The sequence below is a fragment of the Mustela nigripes genome, chromosome 8 (genome assembly GCF_022355385.1).
Source record: "Mustela nigripes isolate SB6536 chromosome 8, MUSNIG.SB6536, whole genome shotgun sequence".
Taxonomy (NCBI): domain Eukaryota; kingdom Metazoa; phylum Chordata; class Mammalia; order Carnivora; family Mustelidae; genus Mustela; species Mustela nigripes.
In genome coordinates, this window is record NC_081564.1 from 56,971,592 (window position 1) to 56,980,006 (window position 8,415).

Genomic DNA, 8,415 nt, shown 5'->3' on the forward strand with positions numbered 1-8,415 from the left:
AAGAGCCCTGCCTGAGGAGGGCAGGATGCTAGAGACCCCCTCTACCCCCGATGGGCAATAGGGAGGGGCATAAGCACAGGCACCGGGTGTTGGGGGGGTGTGGGGGCGTGGGGGGGTGGGGTGGATGGAGAACATAAGATTTGGGGCAGCTGCGGTGTCGGTGCGCTGAAGCAGGGGCTGCAAAATGGAAAATGAAGGGCAGACATCTGCCCCTGTCAGGGATTGGTCCATTTACCTTCCTGCTAGCTCTTTAATGCAAATCAGTTTGCTCCCTCTGCAAAAGTTCTGTGTAGACTGATTTTTTTCCCTTTGCAGATAAATTGACAATCTCCCTTTAACTTGCAAATTAATTCTGAGATGATTTAATTTTATTTTTGATGATCTTTTAGGCTCTCTGTCTCCCTATAACCCCCCCACTCAGCCCCCCAACATACCTACTAATATAATAAATGAGCAATAAACACCCAAGCACACCTGTGAATTCAATCAAAGGGATGCCAATGATCTGTTAAGGAACATGTTTTATAGAATAAATAATCTCCCCCATTCCCTGGCCTAGGATTTCTGTAACATTTCTCAGAGCAGAGAACCAAGGCAGCCTTTCCAGACACCTAGATCGCCATCATGGGGTTCATCTCTTTCTTCTCTCTTCCTGCCCTGGCTCATAGCCCATGTCAAATGCTACCCAAGTAGTCGGGAACCCCATACCCCCAGGAAGGGCGTTTTGGGTTCCCTGCTCCCCTCAAATGCATTTTCTCTATGTTTCTTCTTTTTAAGGCGACAACTCGAGGCTAATGCAGTGAGTGGCTAATACACTTGAATGGGTTGATGCATATTGTTTACAGATAAGGTCGTTGCCCCTTACATTTTTACAGGTTAGGGCCCCCTGGAGAGGACAGCACACTAAAGGTCATTGGCATTTCCTTGTCCAATGTCAGTGCTGGTCCTAGAGTTTCCAGAGCAGGCACGGGTTGGGTAATGGGTGTCCACAGCAGGGATGCGAGAAGGCAGAGAAACACTTTCCTGATGATTCTGTTTATTTACTTTGCTCTTTTGTGCTTTTTCTGGGACCTAACACATAGAACTTTGGTGCCAAAAACGATTTTAGACATTATCTTATTCTAAAAATAAAGTTGAGGCTCCGGAGAGTCCTGAGGCTTGCCTCGTGATGCATTCCGAACCAGCAGCACACATTCTGAACCTCAGACCAGTGTGTGAGTTAACAATCCCTAACGTGTATTTGGTTCACATTGATCTGGCTGCCCTCTGTGTGCATTATAAATAGATGTAACAGGTTTTAAAGCAGACACAGTAAAAGAAAAGCTTCAGGTTTGGTGACTTTTCTGGAACCTAAACATCTATCCATCCATCCATTCATTCTTCTAACGAAGACCTAATGAGCACCTCCCATGTGCCAAGAGTGTTCCAGGTCCTGAAGGTGAAGCCAGGAGCAGAAAGACAAAGCCCTAGGCTTGGGAAGCTTCCTGGGGTTGGGAATAAGAATGGACTGGAGCTGCCAGGTGTGCATACCTGCCTTGAGGAAGGATGTGGTGGGGTATAGGGGTAGAGCGTGACCAGGATGTTGTTCCACGACGAGGCTGTCGTGGGTGGGGGGTATTCCTTGGAGTAGACATGGTGACATTTGAGCAGCTGGAGATCTTGGGGAAGGAGACATAAGACTATCTGGGGAGAGAGAGTGTTCCAGATGGAGACAGAAGACATAGGGGAGAGACAGTGAGGCCCAAGGGAGGAAAGTGGGATGGAGGGCACAGAGGAGCAAGTCAAGATCAGGCAAGTTCACAGGGGCGGGTGGGCTGTCTACATATACTTTATTGTCCAGTCGCCACCTTCCAAGAGTGAAAAACAGTGCTGCTTATAATCATTCCAGGACAGACATGAACAGTGGGGTCCAGGGCGGGCTGGGGCACCTGGCATCTGCTGGGAGGGTGGGTGTATGGCTCTGGCTCCTACTGTGCATGGGCGAGGAACCACAAACGTACGAGCAGAGGGCCTTGTGGTTCTGAGGACGAAGGCACAAGAAGGGAGACACATCAGGGGGCAACGGCGATGATCCAGGTCAGGGCCGTGGGGCTGTGGATGGACGAGGCCACGCAGGGGGAGGAGGGTGCGTTGTGGATGCACACTGGCATGCGGCTAACAGGATTTCCTGGTCAAGTGGAGGAGAGTGGGAAAGGAAAAGAGAGCTGGGGGTGACTCCATGGCCTGAGCAGCTGGAAGACAGAGTCGCCTCTACTGAGACGTCGGAAGACGATGGGGAAATCAGGTTTGAAGAGAAATGAAGTTTGGTCTCACCTATCACAAGGGACTGAATATTCGTGTCCCCCTCAAAATCCATACATTAAAATTCTAACCCCCCTCTGATAGTATTAGGAGGTGGGGCCTTTGGGGGGTTATTGGGTCATGAGGGCAGAGCTCTCACGAGTGGATTTTGTGCTCTTATAAAAGAGACCCCAGAGAGCTTCCCATCCCCTTCACTGTGTGGGGAGAGGGCAGACAGACAGCCATCTGCGAGCCAGGAAGTGTGCCCTTGCCCACTAAGCTGCTGGTATCTTGATCTGAGGCTCTAGAACGGTGAGTGATAAATTTCTGTTGTTTATGAATGAGCCAGTCTGTGGTATTGTGTTACAGCGGCCTGAAACGGACTGAGGCATCCACGGTACCTTTGATCTAACATCAAAGCGAAGAGGTCGTATGTAGTAGAAACAGGAGTCATCAGGATATATATTTGGTATTGGAAGTCCCCAGGGCCAGACGACATCCCCGAGCAAGTGCGTGCAGACAGAGAAGAAAGCAAGACCTGGGCTGGCAAAGTTTACAGGTTAGCAGGACCAGGAAGCTCCTGGAAAAGAAGGCTGAGAAGGAACAGAGAGGTGGAAGAAAGCAAGGGGAGAGGTGTCCTAAAGTCAAGTGAGGAAAATACTGCCAAGCTCTCTTGTGACCTGTTCAGGATGTTTTCACCTGGAAAAGGATTGAAAGCAGGATCTGGTGGAGGGGGCGAGGGGAGGGAAGCAGTGAGCCCTGAGCCCCGGGGACTGGTCCTGTGTAGGCAGGGACTGCTATGTCGTGAGCAGTGTAGCATGGCGCTGTGGGTGGAGGGGCTTCAGAACATGAGAAATGCCTTGGGTTGACTTCTCCTGGGGCAGGTGGAGCTGTGGGTACGGACTGTGCCATCTGGGCAGCCTGAGGCAAAGTCTCCTTCCTCTGTAGGCACTAGCATCCTTTGAGCAGACCCCAGCTGCGCTTATAAGGTGTGCTTGGTAGAAAGCGAGAGTTTGTGAGGAAGAGACCAGCCAGAGGTCAGGCAGTTGGAAGTGTTGGCGGCGTTGATACAGTCCAGGATGAAAGAGCAGAGAGGAAATGGTGCCAGGCCTGGGTGGGAAGAATTCCCAGGCCAGCGCTGGGAATCGTAGACAAAGCACAAAGACCAGGAACTTAGAGAGAGGAGAACTGGAGGCAGTTCTAGCTTTTGCCACATCCTAGTTTGGCCTCTCTGAGCCTTTGTCTCTTTGTCTCTAAAACTGGGTATAGCCCTGCCCTATCTGTGTTTCTATAAAAGTTAAATGGGATGAATTATGCTATAATCAATTTATGTAGGCCCAATCCATTATAAAAATACAATGCATTCATTTTCCTTGTCTTTGTAATTTTTATTATCCCTTTCTGCTGAAATTGGGACAGATGTGGGGGCTTGTTTTCTAGGAGAGAACACGAAGGAACAGGGGAAGCAGTCTTTGGTTGCTGAGTGTGTAGGAACTCTTGGGGGAAAAGGAAGGTGACTATGACCCAGATCACTTCCTGCACAAGGATGAGAGTGATTATGACATGGCCTCATGCTGTCATGGGTCCCCACACATCGTCTTACTGAAGGCGACCAGCTCTAACCTGCCTTGCCGGAGCCCGCTGGTGGGAACAAGAGTGGGCTTCCTGAGGAGATACGTAGTTCATTCCCCCCATGCTCAAGAGGGTCGCCTGATGCCCCAGCCTGCCTCCTCTTGCGACACTGTCTGGGGCTGGCTGTGTGGGATGACAAGCTCTGGGAGCCCGAGGCATGCCCTCTGTCCTCACAGACACCCAGGTGGGGGCCACAGACTGTGAAGTGAGCCAGTCCTCAGTGCCATGCAGGGGCGCCTGAACGCGGGGACACGGTGCTGTGACAGCTATCCCAAATGTCTGCTCCCTGTGGTCGGACCATGTCCGGGTGGTGTGTGTTCAGTTAAAGGCCGGCACCGCGTTCTCTGTGGCCGCTGTCACCAGCCATCCTCCAGTCCCCGTAGCCTCCGCCTGACACCAGTAGGGACACCAGAGAATTGGATAAGTGAGGTGAGGCTCTGACTCAGGAAGGTATAAATGGGGGCTTCGGCCTGCCCACGGGCCCAGCTTAGGGGAATGTGCCTAAGGGGCACTGGGTGCAGGGCGGGGTGTGTCACTGTGTGGAGAGCCCATGGGCTTGGTGGTGGACTGAGGAGGGGTGCAGCCTGAAGCCCGAACAGGAAGGTCAGAAAGGTCAAGCCTGTGGCAACAGGGCTCTGAGGATGGCGGCTTCGCTCTGACCAGGGCCAGCCTTGCTCATAGCGGAGCCCTGAGGTTTAGATTTCAGGTTTCCCCATGGGCACACAGTTCTCATTCAGCCTTCGGGGTCCTTCTTCCTGCTGACGCTGCATGACAGCTGGGAGTCTGCCGTGTGCTCCCTCGGGGCCGGCCTCTATCTGTTTCCGTGCAGAATTCTGAGCGGCTCCACCCACATGGCAATGGTCTCATGGGTCATACTCGGCTCTTCCAACTCCAGAGGCGACAGGTATGGCTCCCTGACCCATCCTTTCCTGTGTGCTGCTCCCAGCAAAGCCTGGTTCCGGGCTCAGGAAGCATCGACGGACACGAAACCCATAAGCAGAGTGGCGATGCTCCACAGTGACAGTCCGAGCACCAGAGAACAGGTAGCCGTGGTGGTGGGAGCAGTTCAGTCCCCAGAGCGTCAGAAGTGGCTTGCTGGGTCCTCCCCCTTTGGCCTGGCAGCTGTGCCTTTGCTCAGGGCCCCTCATAAAGCCCAACAGGGAAAGAGACCGTTCACCTTCCCGGATGAGACCACCAGGGGGCAGTGGAGCACACTCGCAGGAGGCTGCAGCTGCAGGACCAGGAAGGTTGGCAGAAGCTTCTGAGGCCTGGAAACAGGCTGGGAGACCCTAGGGTCAGAAACCATCCTTGGAGCACCCTCTCCCCTTTCAGAGAATGGAAGAACTGCGCTTTGGCTTCAAATCAACCAGCTTTTATTTTTACACAGAAACTATCCAACCTTAATAGCCTCATCATCATTTTGTTCTGGACCATCACCCTTCTTTCCCTGGCATGAATAGCCCTGAGAGGTTGTGTAACCAAACCGAAGACACACAGCCATGAAGGTGGTCAAGCGCTCCATTTTTCACAGTGGGATTTTAGCCCCAAACACCTTCCTTAGTGCTCTACAAGGATTAATCCAGTCCTCAGGGGAAGTGGATGTCCAGACCCCACTTCATACCTTTCCCAGAATCTCTTGTAGGGAGGGAAAGCTCTTGCCCCCAATCTGCATTTCTAGCAAGCTCTCCAGGTGATTCTGACAAACTTGCTGAGCGGGAACCCTGACCTTGTGGGGGAGCGTGACCTGAACCAAATCGTAAAGAAAGTGAATGTTTTCTTAAGTGTCCCCCTACCACCTCCTCTGTACTCATGCAGGATTCCCGCCACCTGCCTGCCCCCCCCCCCCCCAGCTCATGATGTCAAGTGCTCACCTCTGAAATCCGCTTCTGCCAGGGACTTATCTCCATCACTCCTGGCTTCTCCGTCTCACACTCTGTCTGACAGGGACTGACACTGAGCCGCCCTTTACCACCAAACCTTCCAAAGTGACAACAAGTTAATCTGATTAAAAAATCAATTCTAGTGGGATTAAGATACAAAGTTGCTCCAACAACTGGCCAATCCCAGGTGTTGTGGGAATTTAAACCAGGGCTTTCTGGACATAACATCACAGTCTGGGCTTTTAATCCAGAAGTGCTGGATTAAATGCAATAATACAATAAAGATGGGAATTTCAGGGAAGAGTAGAGAGATGCATTCTGAAAGATAGACATACTTGGTGCTGAGATCCAGGTTTAAAGGGTATTTTACCTGTACAGTGGAGATGACTGATGTCAGTCTCAGGGTTTTGTTTTGTTGAAAAGGGCAAATATTGTTTTTTTTTCATTTCAGAGATAATATATATGCATGCAAAATATCCATTCAACATAGAAAGTTATAAATTTTCCTATAATTCTTTTACCCCAGATAACATCTATCCAGATGATTAGGACAATGATGAAATATTGCTACACTTTACTGAGCACCTGCTATGTGCCTGGCACAGTGCTATGTGCTTCCCATACATTCTGTCATCTAATTCTCACATGGTCCATGAACAGGAGGTGATAGGTTTTTTTGGAGGATAAAGAAACAAAACAGAGGAAAGATTTTTTTTTTTAAATTTAATTTATTTTCAGTGTAACAGAATTCATTGTTCATGCATCATACCCAGTGCTCCATGTAATTCTTGCCTTCCATAATACCTACCAGGCTCCCACAATCTCCTACCCCCTACCCCTTCATAACCCTCAGATTGTTTTTCAGAGTCCATAGTTTCTCATGGTTCATCTCCCCCTTCCAATTTCCCTCAACTCCCTTCTCCTCTCCATCTCCCCATGTCCTCCGTGTTATTTCTTATGCTCCACAAATAAGTGAAACCATATGATAATTGACTCTCTCTGCTTGACTTATTTCACTCAGCATAATCTCTTCCAGTCCCATCCATGTTGATGCAAAAGTTGGGTATTCATCCTTTCTGATGGAGGCATAATACTTCATAGTGTATATGGACCACATCTTCCTTATCAGAGGAATAATTTTTGCAGGATGAAGTGCTATGTGATGGGGCAGGAACCCAACTCCGACTGCTCTCACTCCAGGGCCCATATTCTTCTACTGGTCCACCCCCTCCCCCCACAGATACACACTGTACTCGCATGCAGGCACACCACACATGCACACACAGAACTTGTACACCCCACAGATTCACCCACGGACACATAGGCCCTACAGACACACACATGCCACGACTCACACAGAAGACCCACACACCCTACAGACACACAGAATTTACACCTCGAGATATACAGAATTCACACACATGCACGCACGGTAGACAATCACAGAAAATTCACACACACACACACACACACCACAGTTATATACATAGGACTCACATACACATTGCAATATACACACCACAAACACAGCCCCTGCCCCCTGGTCACATACATGCATAGAGGCATACATACACAGGCTCTTCTGAAATCTGTTTTTTTTTTTTAAATTCCACATGTACAGAGAGCTTTTATTCTTTTAAAATCCTGCATAGAATTCTACTGCAGAGACCAATCATAATGTTATTAATCTAATCCAATTGGTAGCTCTCTAAGTATCTGAAAAAATACAATCAAATAACAATAATGGAAAGTTGGTGGGTTTTCATTAAGCACAGGATTGGGTGCATTATATCATTGAACCTTCACAGCGACCCTGTGTGTAACCCCATTTTGCAGATGCAAAGACCAAGATTCAGATGGTTTTAGAGCTTCCAAGTGACAGAGCCAGGAAGCAGGGTTAGGAAGTATCTCCAGACCCACCCTCAGTATGAGCTAAATGTTCACGAATATCCATGTCTGTACATGTCTGTGTTGGAGAAGTTTCAGGAAGAGAAATCCCAAGTCTAGGGCTACATACATTCTCCAGTTTATGCAACTTGCTGAGCTGGCGTTTGGAGAACTGTACCAGTGTGCAAATAAATGTCTTATTTCCCTTTGATTTTTTGAGGACTGGGTATTTGTACCTTTGTCTCTTTGTAAGGTGAAAAGTTATATTAAAGTATTAGATGAATCCTTTTAGGGGAATCAGGTTTTACTGACACAGAAAGGGGTTTGTGGTTTAGGAAGATGGTGGCATTGAAGGACAAGTATGTTTTAGCAGAGGATGTGTTTTTCTTGGCGACAGGGATGGTGGAATCAGTTCTGGGGTTCCTGGTGGTCTCAGGGCTTCTAACCTGTTGAGTTGCATGTAGGAGCTCTGGAAGCTTGCTTGTCGTAAAGATGCTCTGACTTGAGGCTCAGTGTTTGGAAGAGGTGCCTCTCGCGGACACAGATACTGCATAGTCTTAGGAGGCAGAAGAAAGAGTATGGAGGCCCTCCCTTGAGATCCTGCCTTGAGATCCTGTAACAGGACCACCTCCTGGGCACATGGAGAGTGACATAAGGGGCCACCTTAGAAGCATGTCAGTGGCAATTTGGGGCTGTGTGTGTGGACTCTTTATCCTTGGCTGCTTTCCAGCCCCCC